This window comes from Vanellus vanellus (genome assembly GCF_965231255.1).
Source record: "Vanellus vanellus genome assembly, chromosome: 2".
Taxonomy (NCBI): domain Eukaryota; kingdom Metazoa; phylum Chordata; class Aves; order Charadriiformes; family Charadriidae; genus Vanellus; species Vanellus vanellus.
The window spans coordinates 37,156,898-37,166,884 of NC_138906.1; positions in this window are offsets into that span (position 1 = coordinate 37,156,898).

Genomic DNA, 9,987 nt, shown 5'->3' on the forward strand with positions numbered 1-9,987 from the left:
CTGTCATTCATGTCAACATTTACATCTCGGTCTTACATTTTCACTGTGATTAAAAAAAGGATACTTGAAACAATTTTTGTAAAACTTGTTAATGTCAGTGTTTAACTGGTCAAAAGTCTATAGCTCTTAATAGGAAAGAACACTAATTTCTTTGTTTTTTTTTTTCTTCCTTAAAAAATAGTAATTTCATGGGAGCAGAATTTTAACTATTAAAAGCAGCAACCAACACACAGCTCCATTGCTCCAGCTTCTTTCGGCTTAATGTTGGTGCGTTCTTGATGTTTCACCAGTTCCTGATGTCTCTTGATTTAGACAACTGTTGTGTAGGTTCCCTTACACGTGTCTCTTGAAATAACATAGAGCAATACCTTGCAAGCTGCTAATTAGGCTGTTCGTGGGAGCCAACCTGTTAGCCCATTGTGGTTGAAGTACTGATGTTAGAAAGCTTGTACGCAAGGTAATTCAGTGCAATTTGAAAATCTGAGTAATGGTGAAGTAGCCTGAGAGAGAACCTGGTAACATGGACCCTTGTAGAGTGATGCTTAATGTTTAGGAGTATTTATTCACACTTGTGAAAACACATTGCTTTAACAAAAAAAAAAAGGGGGGGGGGGGGGAATTTTCTTTTCTTAGTACATTGTTTGGTATTTGTGTGATCTGTGGCTTAATTTCCTGTGAGATCTAGCTGGGTTCTATATTATCTTTTTGAATATTTGTGTGTGTGATCAACTGCTGTATTCTTATGAGTATGATGTAATGGAATTTGTGTGCTTTTTGTTACATTGGTTTTAATTATCTTTTTCATTAGATAGCTTGTGAATTGGAAGCTTACCGCTAAAAAGCGATGTTGTTTATACCTTTTTGTTTTAAAACATAGTTCCTTTTGTTTAGTGACAATTCTCCCCTTTAATGGGCTCTTTGGTATAATTTGTATTAGGTTCAAGTTCATTGATCAAAACTTATGCTGATGTAAATTTCTGCTTAACAAGAACAAAATGAGAATATAGCTTGTCGCTAAGACTAGCTCTTTTTATGACCATATTTTATATTACAATGTCAGCTGTTGTATATAGTAACATTCATCATCACTTGCCAGGTTAGGTGTCTAAACTGAAGTCATCTATTTGTTTAATGTCTCTTCCATCTGACGGGCACCTGGCTTCCAAATTCTTTTTCAACACCAAGGTGTGACACGGAATGCTATCAAAAGGAAACTTCCTCAGAACTATTTCTGAAGGAAAAGAGGCTTAGACACTGTAAAACAGTATTGCTTCCTGGGGCTCTTAAAGACTTTTATGTGCACAAGGAAAAGAAAAATGGAGTTGATGCAGTATAGGCAAAGCATAAGTCTCAAACAAACCTCAAAGCACCAGTGTACTACAAATGATTTTAAAAAGCCTGTAAAGTTGGTTGTTGTGGGGGAAGAGGGGCAGGGAGGACTTGAGATCCCAGTGTATGTGGAAAGTGTTAGTTGGAACTGTGCACAGGTAATCTTTGTGGCTCATAATACTGAGATTTCAGTCTTTTAGAGGGAATCTGAAATTCTCTTATGGAAAATTTGTACCACTACTTTGTTTTATTGTTAGACTTTTCAGGATGAGTTTTCTCTGGTTTTGTTTTTAAGTTTGTCAGAGCTTTTAAATGTGGCACCAGCATGCGACTTTTGTTTTCCTTTCCCGGGAGACATGTTCTGTGTTCCTATCGCTCAGAGGCTGCTTTGAGAAATGGATTGAGCATTGTATGTAGCAGCAATGATAGCAGAGCCATTGCTTGACTATTTTAATGATTTGCTATTGGCACTATATGCTGAATGTGACTAAACTCTGTTTGTATACTGTGTGATAGGACCCCTACATATGCTGTAAATAAGATGTGCTATCTGGACAGATATGATGCCTTTTCATTATAAGTTAGAAAATACTCTATTTGTGATGCCAAAAGTGGGCTGAGCTCACTCTTCCCTAATGAATAGAATGAGAAAATTCTTCATTTTCCACACCATAGTACTTTATATTGCACATATCACTTATTTTCATCTTTTTTTTCCATAAATTTACTGAACCAAATGAAACACGTGAAACCCAGGCACCAAGGTTTAGTCAGGAAAACCTCTCTGCTCCTGTTTCCATTCCAGAGAGAATACCATCAACAGAGCCTCCCTAGTTAGCAATCTCCAACTAGCCATGTATTTGCCAAAGCCTAAAGCTCTTTAGCTTTTGCTACAGGTTCACATAGTGTTTTTTAAATCAAGCAGTTCAGACAGTGGAGCCTAGTGGCTGACCATTTGGTGGTATTAATGTAGATCCTGGTGAGAAGTAGAATTCTGAAGCAGTAAGAGAACATGGCTTCCTTAGGTTGCATGCAAAGATCGTATAAGGGTCTGCAGGTTTTAATTAGATGTCCACATGCAGGTTCCAAGGAAGAAAAGCCACAAAACAAAACCAAACACCACACTCCTTGCATCTGTTAATTAAATCTTGAAAATCAAGAGTTCGGAGTGGCAGGTAGGTAAGGGGAGAGGGGGGGTTTTGTTTTGCCTTTGTGGTGGTGGGCTTGATTTTGTTTTTTTAGCAAAACCTGATTTTCATCAGATATTCTTCTTAGTTTGTCACTAACTGGTAGAATGACTAGAGTGAGAATAACAGATTTTTTTAAAAAAGAGCATTCTTGGAGGTTCTTAGAATGACGGTGCCATTTCAATGTATGCACAGCGGTGATAGTCTCTGCCTGTCCGGGTGTGCTCGATCGGCCATTAGATAGAGACCTGTACTTTGTGCAATTAGGGGAGAAAGCCAGTATGGAAGGCTAGTTTTGAGTGAGTGAAAATATTTCATAGAACAGCTGTTTGAAGTATTTTGGAGGAGTTAAAATAACTAGGATTTCACAGATCTCATTCTGTACTAAACATTCATTTTCCAGATACTAACAGGAAAACTTCTTATGCTGACTGTTAATGATAACAATAGGTATGTCTGAGCGAGGTGAAGATGCTGCTAAATGTTTAAGATATGTGGTATGTATCACAAGATAAATATGTAAGTAGTTTAGAAAAGTAAATTATCAAGTAGTTGTCTGTATATGTATGTATGTGGATGGTAAAACAAAAAATGCTCACATCTGCTATCTCATTACTAAGCTACCATGACTTAATCCAGAAATGTACCTGCATGTGAGACTTTAGAACTGGTACACTTCTCTACCTGGTTTATTGTGTTTACTAATGTATATTTTTCTAAATATACAGATATTTCAATCTAAAAATTCTATATTTATCTGTAATTTCTATCTGTTTTGGACAGTGCATGAGGTGCTGTAAAATTCTGTACATATAAAGAATTATAGAAGAAACACTGTAGTTGCTCTGTGAATGAAGAGTTATACATAAAAGTACAGTCAGTATGCCAAGACCCATAAGTTATTTCCTTAAATGTACCAAAAATTCCCTTAAGTGTGCACCAATCTCAACTTTAATGTAAATACTTTGGTGCACGTGTACCCAAGTGATTACCTTGCTGTCTCTAAATGTTACACTAGCAGGTCTACTTTAGGTTCTACATCATGTGACAAGATGCAGTCAATTAAAGTTTAGTGGGATAGTTATAATGGCATATGTCATCTTGCATAGATTTATAAAGGTCTTTCAAAATGTTCCGCGTATATAAAATGAAGGTAAAATCAGAGGAGAATCACAGACTGACACAGGCAAGGGAAATTGAATTTATAACCAATGAAGTATCCTTAACTTGGGCCGTGATCTCCCATCAGTGCAGCTCTGTGTACTTAGTCGTATAAAGCTTTGTGGAGCAGAGTGGCAGATCAGCTCATCGCTTTTGAATTTGTGTTTATATAAACTGTCACATCTTGGGTAGGCTCAAAACGTCACACTTTTTTTCCCAATCCTCTGTAAATTCTAACTCATTGCATCTTCAAAAACCATACCTAAATGACTTGCTGTACACACTGCCTGCAGCTCAGTGTTCAGGAAGTCATCTGGGTTTGGGTTGGTTTGGTTTTGAAGAAGGTAACTCAGATAAGAAGTAGGAAACTTTTTTCTCTTTGAAACACAGAAAATGCCTGGCTAGGCAGGTACCCTTTAGAGCCAAGCTTGCCTCTGCTCTGCTTAAGGACCAGTGGAGAATGATCAAGTAAATCAAGTAGCTCTTTACATGAGCTCTTACTCTGAATGGAAAAAAATTCAAACTTCCTTTACCTATTCCTTGGTTTCCCATCCAGGCTTCCTCTATCTAGCTTCCTCATTCCGACTGAACTCTGAGGCAGATGCTGTTTCTCATTACATCTCTAGTGCCTACTGCAGTAGATTCCCCATCACTCATTGTGCCTGTAGGTGCAGCTTTAAGACAAACTACAGGTGGAGGGGCTGTTGCATCGATCAAGCAAATGTATATATGGACTACTTGCTTCATGCAGGGTTTCTTGCCTCACCCAGATTCTAGAGATTTAAAGTACCGTATTGTTCTTGCCAAAATTCATGATACTACTTTTGCAAAAGTGGTGAAAAATCAATTTGTCAATGTCTAGGTAGTGGTTATTGGATACAAAGACTTGTTGTCTGCTGGGCCTCTTGCCTTAAAAACCCCTCCAGCCATCAGTCCCTACACAAAACCTCTCCGGGTACTTTCATTTGCTTTCTCTGGTGGACTGGCATTACTGAAGGTGGTGAAGTCCTGGCCCAATTTTTTTTTTTTTTCTGGGTTTCTTTTTTTGGCCTACCCTTTTTTGGTTTTCATGTATTTTTAACAATCTTACTGATGGGAATTGTCTGGGATTCTCAACTGCTATAACTTACTGTTTTCAGTCCCAAGACAGACACTAAAAAGGGTGAAAACACTTGCACAATAACCAATTTTCAGAGGCAGCTTTGGCTTTCAAACATACTAAAAGTGTGCTTATAATGTGCATATACACACACACACATACAAATAAAACTTAGGGGTAAGTACCACAAGTAATTCAGACGGTATCTGCTCATTTGCCTGAATTTTCCATGGTGGGATACTGTTCCACAAACTGTCTCATTTTAAACTGCTGAACGCTTGGTTCAGTTGCTGGTCCTGCAGCGGGGACTTACCTCTACACGCTTAAAAACAAACTCCAGCTTGGTGAAGGCTGTTAAGCAGTTTCACCTCCAAATAGACCGATTTCTTTTTAGCAGGGTCTCAGTAATATTTGTATTTTGTAGACTAAATTAAATTACACTTGCAGTAGATGTGAATGTTGGTCTCACTATTTTTAACCCTTTCCCATGCTAGCTGGGTACAGAGTTCCTTTTGCTGCCAAAGCGGCGGTTGGATGCGGAATACTCCCCCCGCAACCTGCCAGGCTAACGTAGTTACAGTAGTCCTGGAAACACTTTCTCCCATTTATCCTGTTCCTTTTAATGTCGTTAGCTCCATGGTACTGCTTGTCCATGCGAGTTTAGCTGTCCTCACGGTTGATCCAAGTAATACTCTGTAAGTAGCCAAGAGTTACCTAGAAGACAGTAGAACCTCTTCCAAAAACCCAAGTAACGTCTCTGTTCTTTGACCTCTTACATGATAGGTACTGCAGAGCAAAACGAGTGACACTGCTTTGTACAGTTCTGGGGATGGCAGCAAAATTGTTGGCTGCAAAAAAATATTAATGTTTTTGACTGATTTTTGTTGGTTTAGGTCTTGTACACAATTATATATGGAGGTAACAGTTGAAATGAATTCTAACCCCACTGAAAATGCATGTTGAAGCATTCCACCCACTCCCTCATCATATGTTGCCTGTGTGTAACATTTGCGTACTGTGGTGTAAGAAGGGGGACCGCGCTTCCTTAGGTTTTAAAATACAAGAAAATTTGCTGCTGTCCCACCCCAAACTGGGGTAAGAACTGTAAAATCTTGGTTAAGTGTTTGCATTTCCATGTGTATTAGATGTCTGTAACTGTGCATTTCCTTACCTCGCTTGTTCTCAAAACTGGTTTTGCCTATTGGAAGCTCTCGTGGGTTTTTGGTTTTTTCTTCTACAGCATATTAAATTAAACTGGATTTAACATTTGTGAAACTTTGAAAACTGTTCTCCTGTAAAAAAACAAAAACAACTCTTTCTTTAGCTGAAAAAAATCTTAACTGTTAGCTAAACTTTCTAATGTAAACCTGAAGATGATTTAGTACCTAATTGTTGTTTGAATACAATACTGTAGAGCAGGCCTAGCAGATGGGACTTGTTAGCATTCTGACTTCATACTGATCAAGTCAGCTAATGCGTAGGACATTTTTAAATTGTGACTTGTTTTCTAAAACCCCCATTGTCTTTTTCACAGCTAATATTTTCACAATAAACACAGCCAAACGTAAAAATGTTAATGTACAAATCGTGAAATTCTGTTAATTCCCAGCAAAATATTTTTGTATATAATAAAGATTTAATATTGAAAAAAAGGAATTAGCTTTTTTCTGATTTTTTTGTCATACTCTGCATTTTAGCCAAATAAGGAAGCTATCAAGAAGCAATCTGCGCACATCTGCCTTTTGTCTTCACTGAATCCTTTGCTGCTGAAAATTAGCTCCACATTAGCAACCTAAGTATTTCCTGCCAGTACACCAGTGCATTAGTGCCCGGTATTACACTGACCAACTCGTCTGCACAGACCGGGCTGTGCACTCTGTGCTGCTTTGGTTGGTTTTGAAGCCGCAGGCTGCACTGGTACCTGCACACTGCAGCTATAGCGTGTTTGCACCTCATTTAGCACTCACAGGTCAGAAAAGCAATGTTTCAGTTGGTCTTGTTCGGCTTAATGTTCTTGAATGTGCTGAATCCCCATTCAGTGTATGGAGTTCTTGGGGCCTCTTCAAACATCCTATAAATGTCACTGCTGAAATTGGGCTCCTTATTTTCTGAGTGCTGCAGCATTGAGGGAGTCGTTCTCCCGGGCCCAGGCGGTAATTAGCCAGTGTCCAAAAGCCCAGGGGACTGCAGCTTGTGCGAGGCAAGTGCTGGTTACCGACAGCAAGGCGGAGCCTGCTGCGCTCTGGAGACAGCGTACGCTCTTTGGAAAGAGGCTGCTGACCTGGGCCTGATCTCATTCTGCATTGCCAGGTGTCGTTTCTTCCCCCTTCCTCTTGGGGAATGCAGAAGTTATTTCCTGGTCAAAGGGAATAACATTTTGGGGAGGGAAGTTGGGGTGTGAAATCAATCATTTTATCAGCCAAGCTACACTCTGAAAGACCCTTCAGCCCTTTTACCACCTCTGTTTTCTAGGGAAGACCCCATTTAACTCTGAAAAAGAATTTTCTCTACAAGGGCAGCCTGTCACAAGAAATCACTGTTTTATCTACAATGTAGTGGCTGCACATCCAGCTCTTCTAAAGCGGATTCTGAATTAATTTGGATTGCTGCAGCTTAGGCTGGGTCCCTGAAGAGGCTATCCTCATTTAGCTTAGGGAAGGGCAGGACAAGAGTTACTTGGAGAAAGACATATTGCTTCTGCTGTTCCCTTGGATCTTCATATCCTCAGTCTGAGCTATTTTTAATATTAATGTGCAGAAGTATCCCGCTTTCAAAAGCGGAAGAAGGACCTGGAGGGAAAATGATGAGCATATAAACTGCTTTAGTGTCTCTCTTCCCCCATCTACCCTGTTCACCCAGTTCCAAAAAGGCCATCATGGGCTACCTGCTGGTTTAGAGGTGCTTCTGTGGTCACAGATGCACTGCCAAATGGAGGAAAGCTGGGAAACCTCTCCACAAAGAGCACATAAGAGGACAACACCAAAACTGAATTGCAACTAATGGCTGCTGCAGACACACTGATCAATCCTAAAAGTATGGCAGCAAATGAGGTGAGGAGCCAAGAGACTGGTTAGAGCACCCCTCCTATGAGGACAGGCTGAGAGAGTTGGGGTTGTTCAGCCTGGAGAGGAGAAGGCTCTGCAGAGACCTTATAGCAGCTTTCCAGTATCTGGAGGGGGCCTACAAGAAGGCTGGAGAGGGACTTTTTACAATAGCATGGAATGATAGGATGAGGGGTAATGGATTCAAACTGGAAGAGAAATATTTAGAATAGCTACCAGGAAATAAAATTTCACTCTGGGGGTGGTGAGGCACTGGAACAGGTTGCCCAGAGGTGTTCCAAGGCCAGGTTGGATGGGGCTTTGAACAACCTGGTCTAGTGGGAGGTGTCCCTGCCCATGGCAGGGAGGTTGGAACTAGATGATCTTTAAGGTCCTTTCCAACTCTAACCTCACCATTCATGGCCAGGAGGAAGCCTGGGGCACACCAGTGTTCGCCCAAGCATCTCCCATGTCGTGTGAGTCTGAGGCTGTCCTGATTCCTGCCTCTGTCCCCCAGTGAAGAGGCCCCACCGCCCCCCCACCCCATATCCCTCCTTCCTGGGGAAGCAACCTTCATACCCCACAGCCTGAACCAGTTCAGTGCATTAAGCTGAAGCAAAAGACTAATCTACACCTGAAAGCAAAATAGCAGGAAACAAACCTTTTCTTTTTTTAAATGATGTTTCTATAGAATACCTAGAGTTTGTGGGGCTTTTTTTCCCGTCTTTAAACAAATCCTCTCTCCTACATATAAGACAGAGCACACACACCCTGAAAGCACTTAGGCAACAGACTCGACATAAGGCTTCAACCAAAATTCTATAAGGAAGATAAGAGCATGTGGACAGTGTCACTACGTGGATGCCCACGTATCCACTTGCCATCTGTGTGCACCACCTGTCAAGGCCAAGGGAACGCCTGGAATCCCCCCCAAAAAAGAACAATGGAAACTACATGCATGAGGTTATAAGTTACTCTATTGTTTTGACATAACATTTAATAGAAAGTTTTGATAAACTAGCTCGTTACATAGGCAACATCCGCGTAGTGATTGGCAAATGAAGGCTTTCCCATTTACAAACACACATCACCCCCAGACACAGACTACTGTGCTTCCACCCTCCTAAAGGACATTTCCACATACACCAGTGCAAGGTTCAGGCAACGCCATCACCTTCATTAACAGAGGAGACGTACAATGCTCTCCTGTGCTCTCAGGGCATAGAAAGGTACCACGATGCTTTTCTGCAAAGCCCACTTCCTCAGGGAAAGCTTAACTGGCACGAGTTTTTAAACACCTCTTAGACAACCTGCTCAAGACCATGTGGGAACAGAGCAGAAAACTGAACCTCCTACACACTAGCTAAGCTGCAGGGCTGGGTTACTGATCATCCCGCTCCGCTCCACCCCACCCCCCCCCCCCCCAAGGTGCCTGCTTGTTTGCCTGTCAGCTATCTCACAATCTTACTCGAAAACACTGATATTCCACTTACCTGGAACATCATCTTCCCAAGCCCATATTTACAGTAATCGCTGCTGCATTTCTGTCCCATTCAAGTGATTACAAAAAAGTTATAATAAAAAAAGGGCAGAGCAGTTCAAAGCACAAAGTGCTTTACCAACACTTTGCCATTAGTCAAGGAAACAAGGAAAACATCTGTGCTCAAAATGTCATATGGGTAAAATGATCATTTTTGTGGAGTGCAGTAAGGACATTTTGTGTGCACACACCGTACCTCCAAGAGAAAGTTCAGAATGCAATTTAAACAGCTGAAACTTGCTAAGGGGAGTAAAAACTTACAAGAAAACAGAGAAATGCTATACAGAGGCATAAATCCCTAAGGTGGTCTTAGTTTTTGAAAAAGAGGGGGTTTTTATTTCCTGCAGTGTGCAGTTCACATCCGTAAAGCCCAACTATATTTAATAAATGAAAACCTAATCAAGTACCTCTTTGAGAGCCCTCCATTCCACCTGCTCCAGAGTGAAGGCATTCTGCACATCATCTTAAACGAGCAAAACATTTGCTGCGTTGCAGAACTCCGGATTTCCACCACCTGTTTGTTTCCTTGCTTACACAAAGCGGTTTGTACTCTGCAGTCTTCTCCCACGCATACTAATGCAAGCAATCAGCCTTCTACTGCCCTGCAGATCTGACAACTACCAGAACAGC